We start from the raw sequence: 20,057 nt of genomic DNA on the forward strand, positions 1-20,057 counted from the left end.
GCAGATAAGTTATTAGGAAAACACCCATTTTCTAATTATAGATGAAATGATTATTTAAAAACATTATAGATAAGTAAATGATGGATTTATTGATAGATAAATTGGCAATATTAATGTATTATCACCGCTCAATCCTGCTATGCTATAATTAAGAGAATTTAATTATATATTAATTTAAATATTTCAGCATTCATTTTTATTAAAATTTTAGTACTACTTTTAATTAAAATTTTCATTCGTTTCCATTTTAATAAATTATAAATACTTCGAATGTTGTTATATTCCATATATTGAAGTGAGGATTAAAATAAGCTGAAATAACGATTAATTGTTATTGATATTTATTAAATTTATTCTGTAGACAATTGCGCGATAAATTATTCTTTATCGTTTCAGAAATCCTGAATTTGAATCCGAACCGTCATTTTATGAATATTTATAGATTATCCTTATACTTTATCTTTTATATCCCTACCATCCAACCCCATTGTTTGTTAAACCGAGTTTTCTTTGAGTGTTGCGCATCAGTGGACGAGTGGATGAACACTGAACATTGCTACTTAGTCGTGGGTTTGCACTCTCATCAAGGGCTGGCCTTATAAAGTTTTCCCGTGTTTCTTTGCATGTTTGCTGCCTAAATAGAGGTTAGTTTCCTAAAGAAAATTCTTCCGGGAGGTACGTCTTTCTTAGATATTCCATATGTTGGCTTTCCCCGTTCCATCAATTGTCAGTTAAATCTATCCGTAATTGATGCAGGCAATCTGGCGTTTGAGTACTAGAGAACTGGCATTAATAAAGTCCAAGTTCACTAAACAGTAACATTTTCTCAAATCTTAACTGAAAATTTATTTGCTATTGTAATATTATTGATTGTTTATATAATTTCACTCTTATAAAATTCTTACCATTTCTTTCTAGTCTATGCTGAAAATATATTATAAGCATTAAAATATTTAAACGTTTTAGAAATCAAATCATAATTCGTGAGGATTCGGTTTGAATTAGAATCCAGATTATAATTCGATGTGATTACTCACTAATTTTTATGATAATTGGAGCATTGTTCTCTACTCCGGATCCATATTAATAGCTATACGTGAGGATAGTCGAAAGGCTAAAACCTTGTATCTAAAGTTGAGACCAAATACGATTCTCAGAAATTTTCATGAATTCCTCCTACTTTACAACGTCTGCCATTGTGGCTCTGGTCAAGCCCTTTATGAACATGAAAACAGACTCTTTTAATGTTCATACGGAGGAAATAAATTTTAAAAATCCTATTGGGGCCAGGCCTGTGATGGGTAGAATTATTACCAGTGGTAAAATCCGCGCTGCTCTAGTGCTTTGTGTCAATAGATACGTTGAAATGTGATTGTCTTTATATATGTATAAAGACATAATCACATTTGTTAATTATTGAATACAATATATATTTGTTCGATTAGTCAATGCAAGAAATCAACAGATGAAGGCTATGCGACATAAATATGCCCATTACGGATAGGCTTGATCTGCAGAAGCTAGCATAAGTGAGTGATGGCAGCAACAACTCAGCCCGTCTCTGGAGAAGCAAGAGCAAGAGCTAGTCTCGATGCAAAAGTTATCTATAGAGTTCCATAAAGTTTATATTGTCGTTAATACACAAAAAGTATGTGTACAGTACATAATATATATATTTCCTCATCGTGATGTTAGTAAAACCAACCCAGTCTCGAAACATCCATATTCCACTGTATTGCACCTCCTACACCGATGTAAATCTGCCACTCCAACTTGATAAATTACGAATATTTGAATCGGATTCAAACCCGGATTTCTACGGCGGTAAGCTAATATCAATTTGGCCGAATATTATAAATTTGTTACATTAGAAAACAAATTTATAAATGCAAAGTGGATTTAGAGTTAGTTTTCGATGCTGTTATCAAACATAATAACATAAATAAATGATACAAATCCGAAATAACAGCTCAATATCCCCATCATTCTTAGATCTTTATTAAATAAGAAATATTTTAATAATCACTCTTATTTCTCTCTAATTTTATTTTTTCCAATGAATTCCGTGAGATATCTTTCTGTTATTAAATTATATGCAAATGTTATGCAACTCAATTCAAACTTTACTGTTTAAAAATAGTCTATAATATTCGAATTATACAACTTTAAACAGATTTCTTACATTCGCGAACATGCTTAATAATTGATTTTATTCGAACATTTCTTACAATTCTACTCGTTTTAATGATTTAATGTTAAATATAAGGCACTGTGACAAGTATTCTTTACTAAAACAGAGAAAAAAATTACTGATTTTCTGTATATAAAGCGTAAGATTCTTCAATTAAAAAGATTACAGAATCCTACACTTCATATAGACAGAAATTTAGCGGTATTTTATATTATTATTTATATTTATAATGATTCGGTAATTAGTTTTTGAACCATTACAAATTTAATAAATTTGTAATGGTTCAAAAAATCTAATTATTATTATTATTATTGATAAATCGATATTTAGATTCAGGGTCAGCAACCTCTAAGAAATTTTCATGAGTAGTCTGTATCGAATTTGATGGAACCCGTCGCTCTCCATCTGGTTTCCGTTGTAGATCTGGTCGAATCGATGAGGGATATGGGAAAAAAATACACTTTTAGTGCCTATGGAGGAAAAATTTTAAGTATTTTAAAATAATAGTAACAGTGTAAGAAACGTATCCATTCTTGATTGATTTCTATATATTAATCAATCTTATATATCTAGCATAACGTAATTTGATAGAAGTCACAGATGATGGTTTGCAGACACAATTTTGTGTACATGTAATACTTGAAAAATATATCCAAATAAAAATATCTGAGATGTAAAAGAATTATTCCAAGCAGCAAGCTTGTCTTTACAAAAAAAACCTGCTAAGAAAATTTTTGACCGTTGTCTAAATTGTCATAAATTTTTACTTGGAATAATTTTTTTTTTTACATCTCATGTTTTTGTTTGGATAATTGTGTTATTACGTCAAGACATAATACGATAACGTACTGTACAATTCGGTCGAAGCTCGGCGACCGAATGACGCTTTCGATACGCCGTTTAGAAAATCGTTATAAAAAATTTTAATTTGCAGTTTAAATTTGAAATTTTGTAGTTCTGAGTAAAATTTTGAATAAAATTTATTTGTTTCCATGCAATTTTATCTTTATAAGCATATAATTAAGCCAGAAAACTGAATTAGCTCTATTGGAAACCCCCGTGAACTTCGACCTATCGACCCGGAGGTTTCGCCAGTACCGATAACGAGAAAGGCTTAAGTTTAAAATTTGAGTTTTTTAGACCCAGTAGTTTTTTCTCTACGAGCGTCTGCAGTGCCGGATGAAGAAAAAGAAAATACAGTTTTTTTTTTTGCCATTTTTGCACCTTTCAATTGCTTATATTTCGGCAACCGCATTCCAGAAAATATTGAAATTTTGCACACTACCTAAGAAAACAATTTTCTTTCGAACGAGATATTCGGAATTACTTCGGGTGTTTGAGGCGGAGAAATCGACCCCTCGAAAATCGGCAATTTTCATTCCTGCATATATAGTCAGTCCGTGACTTTTTTACTAGGTGGGCATTCACTGCAGTGACTCCTGATAAGTTTAGTGAAAAATTTGTAGAATTATTTATAATTTTAATTTATGTTAATAGAAATATTTCAGTGTATTCCATTTGTAGTTTTGCTTCGTAAATTAATTTGGTTTTGCAATAAATAACACGTGGGACATATGTACCGAATGTGGTATGAATTGGATATTATTGTTGATTTAAGATGTTTGTGCACATTTTGTCTTGTAACTGAATATAATATCGTGAACATGGTCGATCAGCAATTATCAGTGGTGGACTGGCCCACAAAGAAAATCGGAAACTTCTAGGTGGGCCGTTTACTCGGTGGCTTTTCCTTAAATTAAAAAGTTTTATTCTAATTCAGGACCATACAAACAGACGACCGGCTCATGATAAACGAGGTCTATTGAAATTTGGCTTGGTTCGGACGTGGATCGTTTCGCAGTGGTCCTCATGAACCGATATTCGGCCAACCACGATGTGCATGTTGTACAGTACCTTCTGATTTGAAAATAACTGTTTACAACTCAGTGGCATTCACCTGTTACCGGTTATGGCTACTAGAGGATGTGGCCATGATCGGCCACATCCTCTAGTAGCCATAACCGGTCACTACATACTCAAGTAGCCGGTCATGTGGCGTTTTCCAGTTACTTTCATTTGTTTGTCACTTGAATATTGGCCAGTTTCCTATAGAAAGTTCTCTGGGAAGCTCGTCCTTTGGCAGATCGTCCACGTTTGGCGTTGCCTTACTCGATTAATCTTACAATCCTACATATCGGGCCGTAGACCTCTACGACGGCCCGAGGATTACATTGGACTAACGCTCGGTACTTGACGGTCGTCGCTAAAAACTCAGGATAGCAAATAACACCAGTTACAAAACGTATATCGACAAAATATATTTTTACGTTATATTATTAATTCGTCGCTGTTTATTAATAATTTCCAATTTTTTAATTTAATTTCTTATAAGCGTTCGAATATCTGTTTATACGAAATTGTCTAAACTATTTGCTGCTTTTATTGCCTCATAATTGCGTTTTACAAATGAGCACCGCAATTCTGCTGACACTAGCGTTACCGTTAATCAGGTAAAAAATGCATCCGTATATATGTATATATATATACAAGGTGTGGCAGAAAAGTAATGAGACTGATTTTTTTGCAACAATTTTATTTTATTTTTATACATTAATATTATCCCCTTCAAAGTAGTTCTCTTGGGCAAATATCCATCGGTGGAGGCATTGTTGCCAGTTTTCGTAGCGGTGCTGGAAGGCTTCAACTAGAATCGCCTGCAGCAACGCGGTTACGCTTCTTTGGATGTTATGATGTACCAAGATGACGTCCTTTCAAATGGGTTTTGATCTTGCGGACTGAGATCAGACAAATAGGGGGCCTGGGAAACCACAGAAATTTCTTTTTTTGTCAAAAACTGGTTGATTAGATGGCCGAGTGACAGGAGGAGTTGTCATGATGGAGCATCCAAGTGTCCGTAATGTCCCGTCTGACTCGAAGCACCCTTTTTCTGACCCTTGCAAGGAGCCCTCACTCGTTCCACACTTTCCGCAGTTCTCGGTGTCGAATGTTACTCTGAGTGAGATTCGTCTTCTACTGCTTCTAGGCCCTCCAAAAAATGCTTTGTGCCACCGAAAAACTTCTGCTCATGATAAGAAATGTTCCCCAGAGGCTCGTTGCAAATTAGACATTTAATGATTTTTGAAGCCAGATATTTATTTGTATACATTTTCACGTACAGTACGTATATTTATATTTTTTACATATTTAAGACAGAAGCGTCGAGTGTTTTTATTTAAACCGTAAAAGTAGTTTACGTCATTTATCTTTTAAATTATTACTTTTCAATTCTTTACAATTTTTAGTGTCATATTACCAAACTGTCTAGCACATTTGTTTTTCAACCCGCAACGCATAGAATTTGAATGTGTTTAAACTAGAAATACGCTAATATTTCTTCTTCGAAAACATATTTTCAAACTTTTTGAGTGTTACCTGTAAACAAAATAATTGCATAGTTTTAAAATTTTAATATTTTGTGAAATGCCACTCCACACATCATGTTTTACACAAGCTATTAAGAATTAATGATGTAATGGTGTTTATAAATATTAACACCATTACTTCATTACTACATTAGTAATTTAATTAGGACTGAATATGGAATTTGTCAAATAAAATGTTCAATTTATGCTATTTAAATGTTATTCAAATCATTTTATAAACAGATGTGATTTACCATGAAATATATAAGGTTACTTTTTAAAATTATAAAGGAAAATCATCACAATTTACAGACTGAACTTCATTTACAATTAAAACCTTTCATAATTTCTAAATTGTAAATAAGATTATTGTAGATAAGATAATTTTTCTTGATTCCTCACAGTACAGTAGTCCTTCGGAAGCGTGGAGTATTGTGCACGGGGTCATGAGGCAGTCAATGAAAAATAGCGAAACTATAGAAATCATTCTATTCTAGTTATTTATCCTCTTGGTGTAATATTTTGTGCCATAAACATGATTACTTATATTTTCTGGATATGAAGTGCTCAGAAGTTTATTGTATTTACAATCCATTGATAATGATAAGATGAAAATATGTAGGCTATAAGAAATTCGGGCGAAATTTTAAAATAAATAGTTTTTCCTAATAAAAAAAGTCTGTTTTATCAGTATCAATAACAAAAGTTAAAATGAAAAATACTAAAATATTTCATAACGAGCAATTATTTATAGTGAAATCGTCACAATGCAATTTTTTAATCATATATTTAATTAATTTAATTTAAAATATATGCTCTCCACCTCAAATCAGCACTGTAGTGTCTTGCCCCTGTATATCATACTTTTCCTTTAACAATAGAATTGTGCTGGTCATCTATCAAACACCTTACAGGGAAAAATTTTTGAATTGAATTAATGTGACTTCTGGTTTGCGTTGGAAGTTTTTATATAGTTAATCGGGACCTCCAGCTCCTAAGATTTTCATATTTTTCTCGATTGTTATCTATCTAACTCAGTTCTCGAGATTAAGAAAGGACAGACAGTGGAGGACAGTGGGAATTCATAGGTCTACAATTTTTTCAAATTGCAGCCCAATAAGGTTACAAAATAAGTGAATTATGTATTCATATTAATTATTAGTTGCAGTTTTATTATTTGTTTCAAGTGAGATAAGAAGTAACAGGAGTCGAGAAAGATTCGGGGAAATGAATATTTGTTTCTCTCCTTTTTTGTCGTTTGAGAACTAAAAGGGGCTTTTTCCCATGCTTATCGTAGGTTCACCAGATCCACAAAGGGTGATGAGGGACGGATATCCGGACCGACCACCTCCGAAAAATTCCTAGAGATTTTCAATCCGTCCGGATTCGATCCCGGATCCCCAGAGCGATCCGGTCGGCAAGTACAGTACTTATATGTTACAGAGTGATTCAAGACCACTGTCACAAACTGCTAGAAAATAGATCTCGCAGAAACGAACATTTTATCTGCAGTAACTCACGTTTCCTAAGGCATTGTTTAGTAGCTATAGGATCTGTAGGAAGAGCATTCTGCTTGTTGAGTCTGGCGTCACTGCGTGATTTTTTCTTTCATTCATTTCTTTGTTTTTTTTTTTTTTTTGCATTACACCGTGCAGTCTAAGTTCTTGGGCGAGTAACCAAGGATGGCCGTCTATGATTCGGCTGAGCTCACTGATATGATAATGTGTTACAGGGCGATGTGGACGATAACATCTACCAACTGCGCTTTCCGAGCAGAAAACAGCCACACCACACAATGCTCGACTGTTTACGACAGTGTCATGAATACTTGTGAAATGTTTGCAAGTGTACTTGTAGTTATAAATGCATATTTTATTCGATTGAATAATTCATAACACTAATTATAGAAATAGTAATTATTTGTAAATTATATTTAGTGTACCCGGTGGCTAAGAAAAGAAAGGAAAGTGATGTTCTCGAATCCATTACAATTGTTAGACTTCACCCAAAATAATTGTGAACAAGCCATTTTAACACGGCTCTTTAATGTATGTTTTTATTATTTATATAATGTTACAATTTAATTTTATCTTTTGTATAAATTTATAATTTGTATTTCTTAATTTTATGAACACTAAGTGAAGAAGGACGTATAGGTCCGGAATGCATTTTAAGTGTTGTATACAATATATTGTCGAAAAGATCCATGAGAATCATATATTGTCGAAAAGATCCATGAGTGGTCTTGTAATTTAATTCTAGTTTACCGGTGTGATAAGCCCTCAAGTATATTTATTTAATTGATATAGACTAAGTAAAATAAAATGCATATCTTATGTCATTATTCTTCTTTCATTATTCACTGAATATAAAATGTTCCTCTCTGTGAGATCTATCGTGCTGCAGAGTCCTGAATTACCCAGTCTATATGGGCTTATATTTGTTATAGATTCCCGTTCGAAATTTGTTGCCTGTTTAATGCTGACAATTGTATATTAGAAACGTGGAATACATAATATTGAATTTATCCAAATCAAGATCGAAGATTGTATGCAAAGGAAAGGAAATGCCAAGTTGAACAATTTATTCAATACTTAGTCGAATGAGCATTAATCTGGGAGTAAGTACAGTACGTGCAAGAAGTGTTTTTTCAGACTCTAAGCATAAAACAGCATTCAAAAGTGTTAGTAAAATGGATGCAGCATCTTACAATTAACAGAAGGATTAACAGAACTTATGTATACGGGGATAGAGAGGAAAGCCTAAAAGAAAGTACCTAATGTTACTAAAAAAGGATCTGGTTTGCGATGTCAGAACAAGGATATTCCGATCTAGTTTATCTTGAGACACGCATTTGTATAATGTTTGCCAGTATTGAAGACAAGCATCGTGTTAATAAAATTGTGTTTTGGCCCGACAGCTTTTGCTCATTAAGCTTAAGGCCGTTTTAAGCACTTCTGAGGCCCTCGCCCAATTTATTTAAAAGTATTATACAAATATGAATATAAAAAATTTAATCTCGAAAATATCTTAAATAGTATTGAAAAATCTCTAGACTTGTAAAAAACAGTTCCAAATAAATTTTCAAAGCAAACTAATCTGATTCTACTTCACTTTTTTCTTCTTAACTTTTAATAATTAAAATTCAAAACTAAAACTAAATTATAAACCAAGTTATATCTCAGTTCCTTAAATATATAAAGAAAAATAGTTTCTTAATTTTTGTACAGTTTCTTCCCACTGAATTGAATTGAGGGGACAAGACAATGCAAGACTTGGAAAATTTGTCAAGGGAGTATCTCCTGCGAAGAAATTGGTCCCTATTTAGGTTTTAACACGTGGAAAAAAAAATCTTGGAAACCAGTTTTCAATGATTTTATCCAGTTTTCTCCCATAATTTATAACTTTCTTTATAACGAGTGAGTTAAAAAATATTAAAACAGTTGAAGTATGAAAATCGTTTAAACTCAATGACTATGTTCAGTCTATTTTTATAGATATTAGTTATAAATATGTCATCTATTATTTCTTTCATCCAGAAAATTTAATTTAGTTTACACTCAAGATAGTTGAGAGTGTTTGTAATTTGATTTATTATAACATTAAAACTGATTCTTTTTTGTACTCTATTTTGTAAAAGCCTAAGTTAATATCATTAAAACTGAATTACGAAAGAGTTTTATTCGTAAATCGAACACTTGAAAGTATTATTTAAATCTTGTTTATTCAGATTTTTTTTAAAAGGTTGAATCTGTAAAATCATGCAACAAAAATTGATTTTTTTAATTAATTGCTGCATTAATTGTTGCATGCTTTGAACCATAAATGCGATGGTCTCTTAACCGTTTTAATTTTGTTGAATTTCGTCTTTAGGTAATTTTTTAAATTTAATCAAAGAAGACACAGTCTGCTCAAAAATACCTAATAAGAAATAAATGGCAGATTCAAAACTATTTTTGAACAGGGTGTAAAGGAGTCAATGTCCGATCATTAATTCTTGTTTTGGGGCGTTATTTTTATTTTGTTCTTGTTCTTTTCTTGGTTCCTTTTTTTGTTGTTACGGACAAACTCCCAAGCACCAATGACCAAAAGAACAAAATAAACGAAAATTTTTAACTTAGTTTGCATCGTTGCCCGATCCTGGAACATCATCCTATGTAAATTAGACAGTGCGGAGCTACACTGGATGAACAATTAAAAGCGGAACAGCCAGGACCAAAAGGAGAGAGAGCTTCAGGTGACCAAGGTGGTAAACGTCAGTGATAAGTTCGAGGAAATTGTGTTTGGCTGTACACTATTTATAGCTTGAGTAGGAGATAAAACGTTTTCTTTATTATGAGAAAGCTGTACAAGATTTTGATATTGTCTGTGGTTTGTGGAAATTATTAGTTTTAAATAAAGTCCTGGTCTGGTACTTTCCTCATTATTATGTAACCTATTGTTTCCGAAAACGGTGAGTTACAAGACTGTCTTCTTTGATCGTTTTAATTTTCTTAATGTAAATATGATTAATCTTTATTGCGAATTTTGATTAGTAATTTAAATAAAATTAAATATTTAATAAAAGAAGGAAGTTAAGAATGCGTAATTTATTCTATTCACCTAAGAAAAGTGTTCAAAAATAAATTCTTTTAAGCAAAATTTCCTACTTATTTTCAGCAGTTTAATCTGACAACGCGCTTATTTTGTAATTGTATCATGTTATTTATCCCAAGTAACTAATTTATTCTTATCAAATTTGTCGGCTATCTCAATTGCGCTTTTAAATACGAGTATCTTCATTTGTCGATTCGACTCACTCTGCTTGTTTACATCATCACCATTAATTAATGAGTTATCTGAATTTAATGTCACCGACTGGTTAGTCAAAATCTAGCCTAAATAGAGTTAAATTAACACCCAACGTCACGCTAATTGCTGCAAAGCACTGATTAATGATGATTCCACAATATAAATAAACGTATTAAAATTATTTGATTTTTTCGATTTTTAAAGGTAGATTGTTCGTAAAGTTTAAGAGTTGTTCACATGCTTTAACATAAATCTATCTTCTTTTGTGTGATTATTTGTAGTGGATGGGCGCTTCTCGTTCATCTATTGTAAATAAATTACAAGTAAAATTAAAATTATTTTGCGTCAAATACTTTGTTTTTTACGTAAAAACAGTATGATGTTAAAGGGACCCCGAATAACAATGTATAATCCTACATTCACCTTCTACCATTATGGATATAGCGCTGAGGATGAAGAGTAAACTCTTGCGTATTGTATATACCTGTATACAGTGGTGATATTCGGCGGGTTCGCCCGAACCCGTTGTTAAAATTTTCAGTTTCCCGAACCTTGTTAAACACACGGAACATTTCTCAGTGGGTTTGTTTTTTTTAAAAAAAGTATATTAAAATATGCGTATTATACTCTGTAATACTACTAAACTAGAGCCTTATACCCCGTTCGTACCGAGCATTTCAATCTAGATTGTGAGCAAGGTCAAGAAGTGTCTTGGTGCGATCTCTCTCGACCGTTTCAATCGAGGTTTAATCGCGATCGATTCAAGAGAGTTCTTGATCCAGTCATAAGAGATCCCAGAATGCCATGCGCGCGAGATAATACAAGATGGCTGTCGAACACGTGTCGGGCTATGGACAGCGAAAGAAAAAGTATAATGTATCTCGAGAGATGATGACACGTGTGTATTTCCAGAAGCGCCATTTCGCGGTAAAGATTACCCCTGCCTAAAAAAAAAGGTCGACAGCCCTAAAATATTATCGTTACCTGCCCTTCACCCATGGCTCGTTACGTTCCAAGTACGTCACTGATTGTTAGATATACGGTTGCAAGAAAAGGTGTTGTATTTATTTCTATTCAAAACTTCCATTTCATTTGTCGGTGATTGTCAGGGAAAAATTTTCTGCTAGCGAACCCCTTGTTAAATATTTCGAATATCACCACTGCCTGTATATTGAATGTGACAGTCACTTATACATGTGTATAAGTGACTGTCACACGCAATGCTCTCTCCTGTGCTTATTTGATTCTTTTTTGTTTATTTATTTACAAAAGTAAAAGATCTCGTGGTTACGCTACTGCATAGTAAGTTCTAGTTCATCAAACATCATTAGAAAAGAACACATTGGGGTTCAGTGGAAAGATTGTGACATCGTGTGCTTAATCCTATCATTTTGTTATATATTAGATGATCGTACATGATTAATTAAATGCAATTAAGCTAAACGCAATTAAACTAACCCAGAACGATCAGAATACACTTCACTAATTGTTAATTAAACACTATTAAGGACAATGGTTAATGCAATCTCGTCGTTCGATTACACGTTTGTCTTACGTTAAAGAACAACACGTGCATATTGTTTAAGCAAAATTAATTATTAAAAAATACTAATTAAAATGTATTGAACAAATTACATGATATAAAAGACATTTTTTTATGTTTATCGGTGTCAGCTCAAAATGAAAACAATTTTTTTATTTTTGGACTTTTTTCCGAAACCAAAGGCATGATTATCGGATTTAACAGAATTTTTACGCATTTTTACAAAATATCACATTATATATAATACGTAACTTTTATTAATAGAAATTATTACATTAAATATAAAAAAAATAATTCTCTAAATTTGTTAAGAATATTTTTATAATATAATCAGGAATTCTCAGTTAATTTTATAGCTGAAGATTACGTTTATACTAATAAAAATGTTTTCATGAATTCTTCACCATATTTTTATTATTTAATTTGTATAAATTTTTATCTTAATTATATTAGAAAATAAAAGAAACTGAAATAAATTTAATTTCCATAAAAAAATATTGTCTTTAGTTCGATGGCATACAGCAATACAACACGTGAGCTATTTGTCGTGAGGGATGACTCTCAAGAGGACTTTCTATGGGAAACTGGACCTTATTTAGGTGTTACACACGTAAACTCCACGTGGACAGCTCGTTGGTCAGGAGATAATCGCGACTAACTATCAGTGTCCCTCCTTGGCGAGACCTTTATTAGAGAAATATCCATTTCTCGTCAATACAAAATATGCATTGTGGTATGTTAATAAGCATAGACAAAACCTGTAGCCACATTGTGGATCTCATTCCAAAAAGAACTAAAGTGTCCACTACTATCCAGAAAATTTATACTTTATAATATCTAAAATCGCTAAATATGATATTATTTACGATATGACTTGATAAATAATTCAAATCAAATGAGAATAATGTGAGTTCTTCAATTTTAATTTTAATCTCAGACAGTGACCATTTATTAACTTTCACCATTCCGGAATAGGACCGAACTTTGTCGCCAAAATTTTTAAAACGTTCGCTTTAAAAACAACGAAAAAAATATATTCAACTAAAAAAAAAAAAATACTTTTACAAGTCGGTGCGGATAACAACGCAGATGTCTTCTTTCCTTTTCATCCATGCCATTCAGTAGGTAAAAAGCTCCCATACGGCATGGATGGAAAAGAAAGAAGACATCTGCGTTGTTATCCGCGCCGACTTGTAAAAGTATTTGTTTTTAGTTGAATATATATATATATATTTTTTCGTTGTTTTTAAAGTGAATGTTATAAAAAATTTTTGGCGACCAAAGCAGCCTTCGAACAAAGGTCGATGGTCAAAATCTGCATTCCGAAATAGTGAAAGTATGGTGACTGGTTTTTAGGTCTTCACTTTCGAGATTAAAATTAAATCTCGATTTTGTTGATAGGCAAATCAACTGTAATAAACTTTGTTTTAGATATTTGATCTTCAGGCTTGAATTCTTTGAGTTCGGAGATTTTCTTTCAAGAAATTTTATACAGTTTTAATTTGTCCATCGCCATTTTAATAAAATATGCATTTCGAGCTTTGCTTTCGGCAAAAATAATTTCACATCTTGATCGAAAAACGACGTTATACAATAAGATGAACAAAATTTTAAAAAATTGGGCCCGTTGCCTGGTAAAGCCGCTTTATTAAGCAACACCCATATTATTCCATCACTAGGGATTGCAATCCAGCAGTGTTTTGAATCCAGCTGGATTTTTGCTGGATTGAAATCATTCCAGCTGGATCCAGCGTGGATGTATTTTTGGTGCAATAAAATGTTATCTATCTATCTATCTATCTATCTATCCTGCAATTTATGTTTTTTTAATGAAATAAAACATTTAAAAAAATACTTTAAAAGCTTTTATTATTTAGACTGGTCACTATAAATCAGTAAAACTTCTTACACACTTAGGTAGTAAACTTAACTTTGGTTCGGTTTAACATTTGAGATAGAAATAATTAACTTTAAATGTTTAGTTAAAGATTACATTATAATTATAATCTAAGTTAAATAATAGCAAAGGTAATTCTACTGATTAATTTATATTAATATATTATAATAATGTAAGGACGGATAATCAGTGGCTAAGTGGCTATCAGTCTTACCAGTTTTCATATACTGTATATAGACTCTACATATTAGTCTGTAGTTATTTATAGGTATGTAAAACTATGTACTGGAAGTAGAATAAGTTAAATAAACTACACCTTTATCAATCCAGCAAAATTTAATAAAATAATAACGTTTTCAATCGTTTTTAACGATCTTCCTCGGTTACAAAAAAAATAGAACATTAAATATAGAACATAAAATGTGTTCGGAATAAATATGAAAATTAACGGAAAACGCCCAAACGGACAAAATATAGATAAATAAACAAAATAAATAGCGGAAAAAATATATACAGGGTGTTTTTTTTTTAACTGACGGTACTCAGAAACATCTGTAGAGCAATCTAGCAGCCGGACTGTCGCCAAATTTGGGAGAGTAACTAAGGACGACATGGAAAAGAGATTCCGCGAAGAAAAAAGTAGTACCTAAATTCGCCGGTAGAGGAGGATTTGGCGCTGTTGTAGCGAAAAAGCTACCAGCACTTCACTGAAGAAAGGGTCATCAGTCGCTTTTTTCCACTTGCATGGCCGCCTCGCTCCCCGGATCTAACCCCATGTTACTTTTTCCTGTGGGGTTACTTAAAGTCCAAGGTCTATCTTAGTAGTGTCCCAAACTTGATGACTTTGAAGGACAACATTTCTCGAACTGTGATGAACATTCCTGCGGACGGCCATGTTACGTTCGGCCATAGAAAACACGGTGTTCAGAATGCAATGAGTTGTCCAGCAGGACGGTGATCACATTGAAGAAGGGAGAAGGTTATTTGCTGATTAATTAAACTTTCGTTATTACACTGAAAGCCTCTGTCTGATTATTCATTCGTGTGTTTGTTAATTGCAGCTGGATTTTATGCAGATTCTTAGCTGTTTTGCTACAACAGCGCCAAATCCACCCCTACCGAAAAATTTGGGTACTACTTTTTTCTTCGCGGAATCTCTTTCCCATGTCGTCCTTAGTCACTCTCCCAATTTTGGCGACAGTTCGGCTGTTAGATTGCTCTACAGATGTCTCTGAGTACCGTCAGTTTAAAAAAAAAACACTCTGTAGCCTATATAAGATCCAATGAAACCAGCATTGTCCGTTAATAACATTAATTAATGTAAAAGGATCTCCACATGGTAGACAATGAGTCCGCATCTCTATGGTTTATACAACCAGTTGTCATGTGCGCCTTGCAGATTTCCAATCTCTCAAGATGTTTGACCGTTTGCCTATTCGTCGTCGTTTTTATAATTGTCGCTTGATCCCATTAGATGTTAACATCCTTCTGTCTTGTGTATGATGCCAGCGCAGTGTTGTCAAGGTTCTTACTGATTGTATATTTGTGCTCTTGGGCCTTTGTTTTAAACTGCGCATCGTTGCACCCACATAAACAAGCTTGGAATTGAAACGTTGGTTGTGTAAAGGCACCGAATATATACTCGTTGTTGAATTCCGATCCTATTTCTTTTTATCGTTTCTTAAAAGTTTGAAAACAGTGGGATTACGTCGGCATACAATACGAAAATTATCAGACCTGGCAGTACATCTATGTATCTCGTTTAAAAAAAACGGGATGTAATTAAGCACTATTCTTTTTATATTTATTCGAAACACATTTTATGTTGTATAGTTAATGTATTTTTTTGTAACTGAGGAAGATCGTTAAAAGCGATTGAGTACGTTATTATTTTATTAAATTTTGCTGGATTGATTAAGGTATAGTTTATTTATGAGTAATTTAATTATTAGTGTTAGTAAAGTAGTGAGTAAGTAATTAGCAGCAGTCTAGTAGTTAGCAAAGCGGCAACGCGACGACGTAGACTTTTTCGCAATTATTTAACAAGTTAATTGAGTATTTGCGGATCCGCAGCGCTGGATCCAGCACCTGGTGCTGGATCCAGCAGGCCGAAGAATGCGCTGGATCCAGCTGGATTGCTGGATGAGGGATCTAGCAATTGCAATCCTTATCCATCACACATGTTCTCTTGTTTCCTTTTACATATGCACCAATCCGTGTGAATAAAATCACTAAAAACTGGTAGTTGAATTGATGTTTGCATCTCTCCAACTTTTAGCCACGTAGAGTTTTCCGAATTTCACGTGTTTAACACCAAAACAGGGAAAATTTAGCATTAAAAATTTCTCCCGAGAGACATCATTCTTACAAGAGGTCCAAGTGTTGCATTGCAATATCCCATCAATCCAAACTTTTATATATAGGCTATTTCGTGCAATATCTAAGCATCGATTTTACGAATTTCTAATTCTTCTTTGTTTGATTCTCGCGTTATTTACATATATTCTGTCATAATTTGACTTCAATAATGACATATTTTCAATAATTAATTCTTCAAAATGATGGAAATATACAAATTGTCGTATGCATATAAGTTTATTTTTTCTAGTTTTTGTCACCGAAACCATTATATATGAAAAATGAAGTTAACCTAGATTTACTTTTAAAATATACCTTAGCCAATTAATCAATTATTGATTTAATTTTGGAAAAATAACAAAATTTTCAATGATTATTGTGTTAATTCCCGTTTCTCTTGATTATAAAGCAGCTAAGAATCGTTTTATTCGTAATTATAGTTAATTGGTGTAATAATACTACAATCGTTAATGGAAAACAATTCATATCCAAACCAAAAGCATCTGAGATATATAAAAAAATATATGGCAATTTAGAAAACAGTAAACTTTTTTTCTTAGGTGTTTTTCTTTTGTAAAAATGAGCTTGGCGCTTTCAAGAGAAATATAGAAAACAAAAACATAGGTAAAATCTTGTGGGTATCGCTTCGAAGTAACAAGTTTATCTTTACCAAAGAAAAACTCCCAAGGAAAAAAAGTTCGATTGTTATTTAAATTGTCTTGATTTTTACTTTCTCGGCTTTGTTATATATAACAGAGGGAAAGTATGGCTATCGGTCAAAAAAAATCCCGTTCTAGATCTTTACATTTTTAGACTCTGGAGACCTTGAAACGTTGAGAAATGCAAAAAAAATTTCGGGAAAATACAGAAAAAATGGGGAGATTTTTCTGTATTTATGGTTGTTAGTGTGTGTGTGTGTGTGTGTGTTTGTGTGTGTGTGTTTGTGTTGGGGGCATGATTATGATTTTGTTCACCCTCTTTGAAGCTTAATAACTCCTGTGCTTTTTGTCGAAAATTTCTGAAATTTCGCAAGGAGGTTTATGTATTAGGGGAATTGATGCTATTAAATTTTGGTGGTTAAAGGTCGAGGGATGGGGAGATAAAGGGGGTCGTTTGTATCTCCAGGGTCGGACTTAATGACGATATTACCCGTTATTCGCATTTACAATTTTTTATTTTTATTTTTATTTTTATAAAACCCATTTCTACTCTCAAAATTAAGCATTTTGCCCTTTTATAACGATTAAAAGTATAAAAAATTATTTTAATAAGATATCATAATAGATGGTTCCACCAAGCGTTTCCGGAAAAATTAAGCATCTCGTTGCAGGATTTTTACTTGGCACAATTTTTTAATATAACAGATGATTTTGTTTGGATTTCAATTACACATATAGTTACAGGCGTGGATTGACGTTTCGGTGATAGAAAATTAAGGCACAAGTAAGGCACGATCAGGCAAAGTAAGCACCGTTACTGTTCTCCTGTCGAAGAATTGTGAAGAACGTCTTGCGACTCTCGAAATTCGTTAGAAAACGTACATAATATGCACACTAAGAAGACAACAGTGCCATATTTGACACTAGCGGCTAAATTTTGAAATAAAATTTTTTCTCGAAAATCGAAGCCTCATTGAAAGAATATTTTAAACATTTAGCAATTCCACAAAGAATTGCTAAATGTTTAACTTCAATTAAAGCTAATGAGAAAGAAAGTAGGTTTATTTTTTGTAAATGTTCTTTGTCTAATCTGGTTGCTTGGAAACCAATAGAGGTTTAATATAAACAAACCGTAAAAAACTCGAAAAAATTACTGATGTAAATGTTAAATTATACATATATTATTGGTAAACTTCCAAGTTTGGAATTTTAAAAAATTCAATTAAAACATAAATAATATAATCAAGATTTTATGGAGAATCTATGCAATTGAAGTTATAGCATTAGTTGAAGAGTATGTAGACATTACTCAATAACTCAAATCTAACTAATCTATAATTTAAATTAAAACAATTTTTTAATTTCTATGTATTTTTATAACATAATAAATATTACTATAATATATAATCATTACAAAAGATATTCCTAAAAAGTATTTCCTTTTAATAAAAGTGATTAGATATTCTGTTCAGTTGCTCTTGCTAGAAGTGTTTCAACTATGTTATAAAGAAATTGTAATTATGACTTTTTAATCAATTCTTTTTAGATAAAAGTTTTGGTTTAATCATATAATTTCAATATTTCAGAAATTGGAATTATCTAATGTTGAAAATGATTAGGAATTAACATTTTCTCCGCCTTTCAGAAAATGTGTGATCGTACTGGACCCTATGTAGACTACAGGATCTTCATTGGCAATTTATTACAGGGAGGAGTAAGATTCGAAGGCATGATTGTTTCTTATTCATACTGAACGAACCATAGCGGATCAGACTTAACGATTCGTTGTAGTTCAATCAATAATGAACGTATTTTTGGTCGGTTATGATTTAAAAGTCCTTATAGGGTGGACTTTTCTTAATCATACCCGTCATAGGTTTAGTTAGACCCATAAGGAGGCCGGGTGATGAGAGATGAAGCCCGATAAATCCGGGATAGACCGTCAACAAAAATTGCTGATTTTGATCGCCCGAATTCGATCCCAGATCCGCAGAAAAGTAAGTTGACGCCTTAACCGTCTCGACTAGAATGTGCTAGTGTCTGGTTTTGATTAAGTAATTGAGTAAATATAAAGCAATGAACACTGGTCGCGGATTCGCACTTCACTAACGAGCTGTTCGGATGAGTTTTCCAGGTTTCTTCACGTATATAACATCTAAATAGGAGCAGTTTCCTACGGAAAGCCCTTTCGAGAGCACCCCTCTTTGGCAGATCGCTCACTGTTGTAGCCTAATACTTCATCCCATCAAAACCAGTTAATCAGGTTCCACTGTATTGTTACTCTTTCTCTCATCGCCTTACGGAGAATTAAGATACTTTTCAACTCTGTGCTCAGTAACTTTCTGGAAACGTATGTAATAATTAAATTAATAAACAGATAACAGCTTTAATTCTAATTTACGTTAGCTCTATGAAAATGGACAACTTGCACATGTTTATAAGACTTCAATATGTATTTTCAGTCCCAATCTGTCATATTTTTAAAATACGCGTGCTCCGTAAGTACGGAACTATAGTAGATATGTTAATCTTTCTTTATTATTTTACAGGCAAAACATGGCGCAGAGTAAGGAGGAACGAATTAGTTATTTTGATGATAGGAATCCGAGTGAACGTGAAGTTTTGCAGAAGAGTTTAACAGATTGCATCCAGAATTCCCACCATCACACACAACGATCTGGATTTCGACGACTTCGTGTTGACTGCGGGTTCCCACTATAAAAATAACTTAACTCATTTCTCCTAATTAAAGATCAACATAACCTTTTTTTTAATATAGGAAATAACAAGACTAATTCAAAAAATTTAGTTTATAATATAATCATTTAAAAAAGACAATGTTTTAAATAATTTAAAAATATTATATGATTTCAAGGGAGAAATTTTATTAAATTTGAAGTTATTTTAACGTGAAATCATAGCCTTCATCTTAGAGTGTCGAAAAACATTTTTTGAATTACACTTCCAGTAAAGAAAATACAGTATTGATATTAAGGAATTAATAGAAATATTTTAAGCAAATCGTGCATTTAATGAATGGGAAGATTCCGCATAAATTATTAAATTACTTATTTAGTAGCACTTACAAACAAGATTAACACGTTCAATTTACACTAAGATGAAAGCTTAAAAAGTATTTTTCCTTGAATTTCTACCCCAACGGGATATTTGAGACATGTTAAGTGTGCTTTAAATT

The sequence above is a fragment of the Centruroides vittatus genome, unplaced genomic scaffold (assembly GCF_030686945.1).
Source record: "Centruroides vittatus isolate TY-2023 unplaced genomic scaffold, ASM3068694v2 scaffold_769, whole genome shotgun sequence".
Lineage (NCBI taxonomy): Eukaryota > Metazoa > Arthropoda > Arachnida > Scorpiones > Buthidae > Centruroides > Centruroides vittatus.